This window comes from Galendromus occidentalis, unplaced genomic scaffold, assembly GCF_000255335.2.
Source record: "Galendromus occidentalis unplaced genomic scaffold, Mocc_1.1 scf7180000077453, whole genome shotgun sequence".
In the NCBI taxonomy this organism is placed as follows: domain Eukaryota; kingdom Metazoa; phylum Arthropoda; class Arachnida; order Mesostigmata; family Phytoseiidae; genus Galendromus; species Galendromus occidentalis.
Genome location: NW_003805441.1, coordinates 369,557 through 381,327, shown reverse-complemented (window position 1 = coordinate 381,327; position 11,771 = coordinate 369,557).

Here is an 11,771-nt window from a genome sequence, read left to right as displayed (position 1 = left end):
TTCATCGAGCTCGTATTTTCCTCACCAACTTAATTTGGTCGTGTATGTGTCACGAGAAAATTCTCGCTAAATTGAAAGCACTACAAAGGAATGCACTGAAACCGCCGTTCGATATACATATATTAGGCGCTCATCCGCTGGGAACCACCACGGGTGCGCATCACATCACTGTGTGTCTCTGCAGGATATCATGGCTGCCGGATAAGCGCGGGAAATCGGTGTCTTCTAGGGAACATCGATGGATTCCCTTTGAGCCGTTGACGGTTCCAAAGCTCCCACCTGAGCGGCTGCTTTCGGTTCTCGATGCTTCCGAGCTCAGCTTCGCCGCCTGAGATTCGGACTCCTTCCGTCCGGAAAGGAATATTCTTGGGCGGGAGCTCGGAGACCGACGTTCACATCTGTCCCCCGAGGAGAGATAACGGAATGAATGGAGAGGCGGTGGAGCTAGTTTCCGAAACCACGGCGCTGATACCTTATTCAGAGTTGCGGAAATCTGCGACAGCTTTCTCCTTGTTCTATCTCTGCGGAGAGACGAAGAATACGGAATTGTGACACTTCGAGGCTGCTGACTTAGGGCTCCCCTGGAATGCGGCGAAATTGGAAAAGAGATGGGTCCTATAATTGTTTGCCACCGGGCGTAAGAGAGGCGACGACCAGGGAAACAGCTTCGGCAGGGGGCTACCCCACCAGGGGCTGATTATCCAAGTGATGCTCGTGATCAATGTTGAGATTAGGCTGAGCCGTAGGTTTACGTGCGAAAGACTCGTAGGCTAGGCTCGCTGAACCCGACGCACAGTGGTCCCAAAATGGCTAAAAATGGAAAAAACTAATAACTTTCGGACGGGTGAATGGGATTTCCTGAAACTTGATTTCCCCCCTCGTATACGCATTTTAGAGACATTTGAACCATTCCTACTACAGCGGTTTTTTTCCACGGAAAAAAAAACGATACCGCGATAAATCCCAGATCCGGAAGTAACCTCTGAAATAACTGGCATCGATGCCGATCTGCTGCGACGTTTCAGCGTGATACTCGATGCCATGAACTGTGAGCTCCCGCTCGACAGCGCGAAATTCGGCTCGTTTTGCTCGGAAACTGCACGCTCATCCGTGGAACTGTACGGTTGGTACTACATGCCAAATACAGTTCACAAGCTGTTGATGCACGGGAAAGTGATAGTCGAGGAGGCGCTTCTGCCAATCGGAACGCTTTGTGAGGAAGCGCAAGAGGCGAGCAATAAGACTCACAAAGAGTTTCGACTGCGTCACTCCAGGAAGGTCAAGCGGGTAGCAACCAATCTCGATGTAATGCACATGTTGTTGGCCACCTCTGATGGACCTTTGATGGACTCAATTCGAGTTGAGCCCAAAAGACAAAGTTAAGATCTGAATAAAGAAGTCTCGGCGTTACTCGCCATTGACTAGTCGAAACAAGTCAAGACGAGTTCCTAAAACAGAATGGAGCTCCTTACTAGCCCCGAGTTTTTGGTGATTTTCACTGCACACCGCTCACGCCCAGTCGTCTCACAAAACCAGAAAGGCAGCTCGAGGCAGCTGAAACTTTCATTTTTGTTTCGTCCGGAGCCTGATAATTCAGCAAAAGGCTATGTAGCACTGTCGCAAGCTGTCGCAAAAAAAAATCGAAAATTCCTCGAATCTCTATGGGGCTTCAACATGGGATTTATCGAGGTATCGTTTTTTTTCCGTGAAAAAAAACGCTGCAGTAGGAAGGGTTTAAATGTCTCGAGAATGCGTATACGATGGTAAAAATCAAGTTTCAGGAAATTCCATTCACCCGTCCGAAAGTTATTCGTTTTTTCCACTCCGGGACCACTGTGCGACGGATCCACAGTGGACCCACCTGGCTAGGTCCGGCCGATCGATGAGGATCTCGTAGAGGCGGACCCCGGTGTCCGACATCTGTTCTGCAATTGACACGCTCGTCAAGGACGCGTTCCGGCCTTTCTTGTCATTGGACCTAAAAATTGCCGCTTTATCTCCTTCGTCGCTGTTGAGATTTGCGCATGCTTCAGACGCCTCTGAAAAATCGATTCCAATCTCGGTGTTACCAATCCCGGGCTCCCTCGAGATGAGACGGATCGATTCAGCCACCGAAGCCTCAGGTCCAGTGTGATCGGAATCCAGGGATCGTCGACTTGGATCGATTTCCTCTTGAAAAGCCCGGGTTCTGCTGGAAATATCGCTCAGCGATTCCTCCGAGAATCGATCGGCCTCAAGCGTCTCGAATGCCGAATTCATCGAATTCGAACGTTTCCTCGATGATAGGCCGGGGCCGCTTCTGCCGCGGCAGAGCACCGCGCGCTGTGGAAAGAACGGCTCAAATGACTAGACGGAAAATTGAAAATCGAGGTCCGCTTTCCGAGAATGCACTCTTCCCTTGTTGCAAAAGCCTCGGTCGAAATTTCCTTCATTATACGCGATGAAGTGAACCTGTGCGAATCGCGTACTACCTTGTCGAAGTTGGAGCGAGGGGCTATCTTCCCCAGCGAAGTTTCGGCTTCCCCGCTGTACATTGCGAGCGAAAGAGAAAAAAAAGGCTGCTCTGCAAGCCATTCGTTCCAGTTTCTGAATACGTACCAAACTCTCCGGACGAATGCGTAAAAACAGCTTCCGGAGCAGAGATCCAAAAACCCAGATCATTAGGCTTCTGAGAGTTTGCTTGACCGGATCTTGTTTTTGCTCGGAACTTCTCTTGCGTTTGATTGCCGTTCTCGCCAGACTTTGCCAGGCGAACGCGCAGGCCATATGTTTTCTCTCCGGCTGGCGAGTCTGAGCGATTCCGTACCGAGCTCCGAAGTATTTCCCCGTGTCTCGCTCCAATTTTTCTCCGTGATGAAATAGGGACAATGATCACCAGCCCGAACTGCGCAGGTAGGAAATTGCGTACACGCACCGCTTCCGATCGAAAACCGCACGGTGGTGCCGGTGCTTGAGGCGATCCGGACAGATACTTGCGATTCAAGGATGCCTGATCGTATGGAATCCGCCGGACTCCGAGAGAGATCGTTGCGCATGGAGTTCGGCAACAGATTCCGAAGGTTAACGGATTCTTCCGAGCTCAGTGTTCGCTGCTGAAGCGATCATTAGCACGGTGGATAAGCGATAGTAGAAACGTGATAAAATCATTCGGGCGTGGCTCGAAACTGAATGTCGCAGTCGGTTGCTCACTGCTGTGAATTCGTGATGAATGATGAATCATCCTAATGGCCGGAGTTTTCATTACGAAAGCGTGCTTTTTCCTCTTAACTCACTTCCGTTTCGAGAAAGACTGAAACGTGACCTCTCATACAAGCCAGGAAAGGAGAAGGGCAAGCCTCTCGCCCGGCAGCTCTTCTCTGTCATCGCATGTCCGTCGATCCGTGCGTCCTGCCGTCGCGTCGTTGTCTCCTGTTTTTCTCGGATGTTTCTCCAGCTCGCACTCATTCCCCGTCTGTCCTGTTCGATCGAAGGATAAAGGAAATCGCTCCTTCAATTCAATAATATCGTTTGCTCTAAATAGAACCGCTGTCCACCATCCACAAGCCACTTCTGGATAATGGACCCTTGGATTGAGGGTCCCTTGAATTCGTTTGAGTCCATTGTCGATTCCATCGTCTTCCTGGAAACCGTTTCAGAATCGTTCTGTGGACTCGCGGACGGGGGACGAAGTCGGAGCGGCGATGTTGGACGAGAATTCCGAATTCATCAGACGCTGTCACGAAGCGAATAGACTTCATTTTTCAAGTCAGCCTCTTTCCATTTCCGCGACACGAACGCGCAGAGGTGCATACATCGGACGGACAATCGTATTGTTGGTTGGTCGGTCGCTCGGCCCGAGAGAAGGGCCGAGATGAATTGGAAAGAGTGACGTTTCGCACCATCTGCAGTATATCTCTCGAAATCGAGATCCATCCGTGTGGTTTCTTCTTTGCTCCACCCATGAGCAAAGATTCGGAGATTTCGTGCTTGAATCATAGACTTGTTCATCGTTGGCTCCATCGGAAAACTACGCGAAAGGCCCCAAGACCCAACATCTCTTCCCCACTTAATCCCTGAAATTTTCAGCTGGTGGGTTCCGCGGGCTCGTGACTGACCATGATTGACCTCGGGGTCTGTGATTCAAAATCAGTATGGGAGTGCTGAGGAAACGTTGCCTACGTCTACGCGACTGGATGGCCCGGAAGGTCCTCACCGAGCTACATAGGTACATCATTCGGAATCGAGAGGAAGGAAACTACCGATACGAAGAATTGCACACCCTCCTGAAAAGCACAATCCCAAGTGCTTGCCTACCTTCCTCCTCACCGACCGAAGGACGCTTTTGCACAGAGCATAGTCCTATTCATGGGAGAGCATTGCTGACGTAATCGAAACTCGGCGAGAAACTCAGACTGCAGAATTCGAGAATCTCATCTCGTTTCTTCCCTCCCTACGTCTCGTCACCATTCGTGATACAACCAGACGACTTCTCCTAGAAGGACGATGGCAATACTCATTCCGCTGCGCTTACGGGCTCAAACTACCTGACGAGCGGTAGTAGCTATTCGGAGCCGGCTTTTCCATCGTAATACCTACCTCCGGCAAACGGGAGCTTCTCTAATGTTTATACGGCAGCATGAAATTGAGTCATCACTAGGCTTCAGCGGTTGAGCTTCTCCCGAGTAGTCAAGACACCGCATGAACATCACGCTCAGAAGAGGCAGGTGAGGGATAAACAGCGGTCAGAGTTCGAGGGCTGACAGAAACTCCCAATCTGTCCCCACGTCCTTTATCTCATCATGCGCGCCGTCATCAGCGACTAAAATCAGCTCAAGGAAGAAGCCACCAAGCCTTCTGTCCTGCGGAGCGCCTGGACCCGAAGAGGCGAGGGACTCGGACCGCCGGAAGACTGCGTTTGAAAGTCGGAACGCAGTCTCGACGCCGACGTCTGCCTCCCTGCCGTCCAAGAATCCGACATTTGGCAACTCAAGCGCAAACAGCTGCAAGGTTCTGAGAACAAGGGAGCCGGACAAGTTGTTTGTCTTTTTTGGAACAAAGTCAGCGAAATATAAAGATGAAGCGAACAGGTTCGAAAGCGAAACGGAAACGCACAAGGTGGAAACGCCGTAAATAGAAACCGTCTGAAATCAGCGTCGCCGCGATGGTCCCGCGAGAATAATCCTCGAAGCTGTGCCATGAGGCGACTCGGTCGTTCAGGCCTTCGGAGAAACGATATCGGTTCTACTATGGGAGACGATTTTCGCGGGACAGGCAGTCCCTGGAAAAATTCGAGGGGCGTCCTCCCCGACCGGAAGTCCTCTGCAGCTCGGAATACGCATCCGGAATGAAAGGAATCGGTCTCACAAGAGAAAAATATCTGACCCGGTCTTGCTGTGCCGCGGAATATATTTAGATTCACAACAGAGCTCGCCGTCCGATACAGCGACAAGCGATTCGGTAGTTGAGCTTGACCGCAGGGGATCGAGTTCGCATTGGAGCTGCTTATTTGCACATCCAAGCGAGAGCCTCGACGGCCTTGGAGCTTTAGAGACCGAGCTGGCTTCCTCGAGAGGGAGGAATCGTAAACGGAGGCAAATTAAATCAATTTCGAGAGTGAGTAAAAGCCCACTCGCCTGCACGCCTCCGTTTCCAGTATCCTTCCCCACTCGCCGCTGTTCCGTGAACGGGATTCTGACTTCGAATTGGATTACCGAACTTTGAATGATCCCCTGTGGAGTTCTCCATGCCCAGCCTATTGTTCGAACGACCTTTGTTTTCTGGAAAAGAGGGTCAGACGAATCCTGTGTTCTTTACGATTGAGGCTGTCCTGGACTTCGAAAATAGATGGAATTCAAACGGGGAACCTCTGACCCAGCGAGAGAGCTCGGATCGTCGAGCGAACCATGGAAGAATGCGTTGCTCTCTGAATGAGGGGACCGCTCCGGGTCTTTCTTCTCAGTCGGTTTTTTTATCGCTGGGTCTTGGACGCCCCTTGTTTGTCTTGGTTCTCAGATCGGCTTCACCGCCATGAAAAGAGAGGAGCAAAGGCGCCATTGGGTTTTACATAGACCGCCTGTTTGCTCGTTTTGTGCTGCTTCGGAAGCTGCGGACCGATGTCTGACTCTGTGTGGGTGAACTTGCGCTTTTTTCCACCGGACTCTCAGGAGAAACATTCGGTCAGCTAGAGGAGAGGAAGGCTGCCAACGCATCAAAGCAAATGCGGCTCTCCGCATCTCTGAGTTCCTTCTCGATGGAGTCATCACGGAGGCGAATGATCTTCCAGTAGAATGTTTCGCAAAAAAACAGCGGCCGCCCGCGAGCAACGTCGGGTTGCAACCAGACCTTTGAATGGAGGAATCGCGAAATCCTCAGCTCGGCTCGCTCAATAGAGGGCTTTTCCGACTTTCCGCGACGAGTCCATTGTTCGCGGTGATCCAGAACCTAGGAGGCTTCCTCACCACGGAATTTTGAGTCGTAACGAGATGGAATGAGATGTGAGAATGAACAGACCCATGCCAGCCACCGTCGACTTCCGAGAACCATGATCCATTAATTTAGACTCGAATTATACGACAGTCATATCCTCTAGATACAGATGAGACGTTCGAGAATCCCAAACCGCTGTTCATCAGATCTATGAATGTGCGAGCATCGCAGGTTTCGATCGGGGGAACATCCAACGAACCGTCGCATCACCGTCGGTAGCCTCCACTTTTTGCATTTCGGAATTATTCATTCCGTTCCCGACCCCCTGGACGGCAGGCCGCGCATGAGCTCATAGTCTCGACCTCGGCCGTGTGTCGTTGAACCGCGGACCGTGCAATCATTCTTCCATCGGGTCTGATTCCTTCTATTCTTACCGGTGGAGAACATAATCCTGCTCGGAATCCTCGAGCGAGCCTCCGGTGATTCTTGGAACTCGGTCAGCACGATTGGATTCAGAAATGTTTTTGATAAATTGAATATTCGCGTCGCGTTCCGAAGCTCGCAGTGGTCAAAGCTCCAGACCGCTCCCTGTCCCCTCCCGTATTCGAAGAGGCGACCAGCTCGGGTGTGTCATATCGTTTTTTTCAGGAGCGGATCGCGAGCCGAGGGGATTTTCGAAATCTGGCTCACGCGAGACCATCCAGAACCATATTTACGGGTACCCCAGTCCACGTAGCGACGACTGGGGAGCGCGGAATGGATTTGCTTCGGTGGACTGACCGAGTCGAGTTGTAGTGTTCCCATCCACAATTGGCGCCACGTGTAGACGGAAGCATAGCGAGCGCCCAGAAGACATCCTTCTAGATTTTCCCTCTCAGGGAGAACTCCATTGATGCTAATCGAACGTTTTGAATGAAGTTTCCCGGCGAACATCGCTCTGAAAAGAACTCGCAGAAATGGTGCTTCCGAGAGAACAATCCGTGCCGTCCTACGCTGTTCCGAGTAATAAAAGCGCAGGCCATCGTCATTAATAAACCAGAATGGGAACTTTGGTGATGGCCGCTGAATATTCAAAGATGGACCTTCAGAACATGAACACGAGGTCGTAACGCCCCAGAAATCTATTAAACTACCAGTGAAATTAGCTCACGAACGTGGACTCCGTATTGATATACTGGGTCCTGCGAAACTCGCTGCATGGGGTAAAACGTCGACGGATTCGGAGCTGACGCGGCGCACTTTCGTAGTCCGTACACACGTTGTGCATCGATTGCTTGTTCGCAGTGAATACTAGATGCACTCGAGTCGTTCCCGGACATCTGGGCCTGACGACCGAGTACGGAGTTTATCGTCGATCCAGAAAACTGCGATATCAATTTCCCCCATGATGACGGCTACAGGGAACGAAAGGTAGAGTGGAACTTTCTATCTGTTTCGTTTCTTGAGAGGTGCATCCAGGAGCCGACTCCGACTCCTCCACCGAGAAATCACAATTAAAGCTCGCGACGCCGCCGAATCGTAACGAGGCTCTTCCCACGGGCACGTGTAAAAAACGTGACGTTGAGAACTGATTGTGTTTGTGCAGCAGACCGAAGCCGAGTGATCACGTGCACGAGAGGGCGTCCCTCACACACCCTCGCACGGCAGGTATTGCTCCGAATTCCGAAATCTGACGGAATTTCCGCATTCCGACTCGCTGCATCCCTTCTCATTTATGTTTGTACATCGATTCTTTCCGTTACTCCCGGGCTCATCGTTCTGCCTCAGCAGCTGTGAGGCCAAATATCGCGCGAATTCGTCGTCGGCTTCAGCGATATTGATTCAGGGAATGGGAACAGGATATAAATGTGTTTTGCAAGTATTACGAGTGAACATTCTGTGACGCGACGGGACCTCGCGAGCTGGCGCTGCCGCAGTCTCTTTCCGCAACTGCGCCCCCTGATCCTCCCCCTCCCCATCATATTCCCTTTCGAATCAGCTAGCTCATGGATTCGTGAATTTCTATATCCAAGAAGCAACGGATCCAAATGTACATACATACAATACGTGGTGTTCTCGAGGGAGGTGGCTCTGATGCTTGAGCATTCCACTCTACGAGATCGAGAACCTCAGCCTGAAAAGAGGAACGACTCATGAGGCTAACACCTCCGGACGAAAGAGGAATGAAGCCTGAGCCGAATTGAAACATAAAAGCTCCGTTAATTTGAAGATTGGCCTGAGCCACCCTCAGGGGAGGGGAATCCCCGAGAGCAGTCCCGAAAATTTCGAAGTCCGGGAAGCTTCACCTGCTCTGGCTTCGGTGTGGGTCCACCTCGATTCCCGGCGTGGAGTGGATCACTCTGCTCTGAGCCAAGTCTCATCCAGGCTACGTGGTATTGTCGGTGTGCTCCTTTCCCTCCAATACGCTCCCGCCGAGCTTGGAAACTGGAACAACGAGCTTGATGCCTGCGAGATAGAAAATAATGCGCGGAACTCATCCAACATTATATCGTTCCAACCTCATCTGAATCCCGAGGGGTTCAGATCATTTTCATAGATTGGCTCAGCACGTTCGAGTTCACCGATCTCAGAGCGGAATGATGATACGGGCGCATACTCGATGGAATCCGATGATGAGAATCTCTTCTGGGGCGCGGAGTACCCTCCGGGGACCTGCATGAATTCTCCGAACGCATGTATTGTCGCCGTTTACGGATTCGGGGTCGCTCGTCCGCTTGAATCAGACCGATTCGCCGTAGGACAGATATATTCATTGAACGTATTCGCGGGGGCGGGAGGGGGGGGGATTTCTAAGCCTGATCGTCAAGAACATAATCTTTCCGGGCTACAGTCTCCGAAGCTTGAGAATGGTTCCGAAGAAGCATCCCGTCGGTCGTTTGGATCGTCTGGAGGTCTCTGAGCTGCTTTCCGTAGCGCCATCGGTTTTCGCGAGGGATCGCTCTGCGGCAAGACCGATCGTCCTGGAAACTCGTTATCGAACGCGACACACTTGCGAACAGCTGCACGGCTCGATTTTGAGAGCAAGTCGCGTCTTAACTACCCTCTCCCAGGTGAGCCTGGTATACATGTACGTCCGGATAGACGAAGGTGGGCATATATGTATGTAGTCCTATTTTCGTCCATCCATCTATTTGTTGATGTAGCAACTGCTATCTGGGACTGAGTTTTTGTAAGAAGGAACAATCTCCTGTTTCCGCGCAGAGCTAATGGACATGAGGCTGAAGGGATCGGGCCGCTATGTTCGAGAAAGGATGCCTTCCATCGACGAGTTTCCACCATCGGGCACTATGTGATCCTTCCCAGGCTCCTCCGAAAGAACTTTAGTCGGGATAGAGCGAACAGGGAGAAGGAGTCGGGGAGAAGTGAGGGAGAATGCTGGTATATACCCCTCCGGAAAGGCGGGAGTAAAAACGGGGTAATGACTCCTGAGAGCGCTCGTCGGAGATGCTCTCAGAGAAAGGAGCATCTGGTCGGCACGCCAGATGCAGTCCAGAGCTTTCTTCGAGGGTTATATTGTGATTAAAACGTGACATCCAGATTCCAGGATCCTCGTCTTGGAATTCTTCGCATTTTTTATTATTCCCGGGAAAGGGAATATTTGCGAAACGATTCTCAACAGGGGGAACGTTTCTGCTTGAGCTTCCGGCGGCGATTACTATCAACACGAGATATTCGCCCGACGTACCAGGTGTGCTCTGGGAAGCGCTCTGCTCCTTGTTCGGCGAACATATTAAATAACGTCAGGTAAGGAGCGCGGGGTCCTGTGCCGATGAGCTTCTCTGACGAAAAAAAAAAACGTTCACTCGACCGTTCACCCACCTTCGCCATCCCCGCGCGTGTTAGGGAGACGCCCTCCGATTTCTGGACGACGGAAAGGAGCCATACCTCTGAACACGATCGAGTCCGTTCGTCTTTCATTAGAGAAAACACCGCTTCCGCAAGAATCATATATCGTGTAGGCAACCAAGAAACTTAGACTGAAGAGCTTCGAGTCAAGTTAATCCGCACTCGTCCCGGACTCTCCACTGTCCTTCACATAAACCCTATTTGCCCTGTTTGTCACCGAAAGCGGACAAGGAGGAGACGATAGGAGTTTGTCCACTCTAGCTCAAATGTGGAGAAGCTTTGGCCTAGCCTCAGAGTGATAAGTCTCCCGAATGGAAGCTTGCTTGAATGACCTCCATTTCCCTCATCATAATATACTCAAAGAATTTCGAGGCAGCGGCTAAAATGAAATCTAGGACCTTGGGAATTCCAGAGGGCTGCTATTCCGCTCACTCTCTGATCTCTCGTTTCTTCATTTCTGGGCGCATGGAGCCGGGATGAGCATGGGACTCAGCGGAGAGAAAAGTTTCCCCATGAAAGGTTTTCTTTTTTTCGATTCGGAATCAAACCAAATCAGTTTCCAATCCCGCTGCCAGACGCGAATTCCGAAGCAGAAAGTGTTCTCCAGAGACCACTGGAAATTACCGATTTCCTCTGTTGAGTTCATTGGATCTAATGAACATTCCCCTCCATCATCCAAGCGAGATCCATCCACACCCGACCGAGACGACGACGAGGAGAGAATGAGAGGGCCCGATCGATTCTGTGCCAGTGCGTGTTCAGGAGCGTCCCTCGAACGCCCGTTCTCCATAGGATAGGAGCATGCTGGAGAATAAATAGTCTGGACCGGGCTCCGTACAACCTCTCGTGACCGCAGATAGAGCGAGCGACTGATTAATAAATAATGTTTACACTTGGCGCGATATCGGAATTTCTTTTCTGCGACATCCACAATACATGAGGACGCGAGCTCGATATCGGACACGGAGTCGGTCCTGGCTACAATTCCGGCACTTGCCCCTAATTTTTTCTCGATCGCCCGCCGAGACACGATTGAAGAGGGAGCGCTTGGTCAGGCTCTGTCGGTCGCCCGAACCTCAAAGAACTACTCTCCATGGACTTCTGGCTCCTGAGTAGCTCCATTTTATGATCATCGAATAGGATATCGACAACAGATTTCCGTGGCGGGATTCACTCACGGTTGACGACTCGAGATCCCCTAGGTCGTTTCGACCCAGCGGCGCAGGTGGAATAATCAGCTGAGTGTCCGCTTTATCCTCGGTTTATCCCCTCCACGGCTGGACGCGATCATCGACGTTGTCGTTCGCCGCGACAAGTCCGGGAGCGGGGAACAGCGGGCGGAAAGAGTTCTTTGACTCATTGATAAATGAACCCCGTTACGATTTCCTCTTCCAGGAGAAAAACAGGCTCGATATCCCGCTGCTATCCACTTCCCAATTCTAGTAACCACATGATGAATATCCCTGTTTCGAGTACGCGCGAGCTCGCGTCAGTCGAGGAGGAGTCGCCTGTTCCGCCCT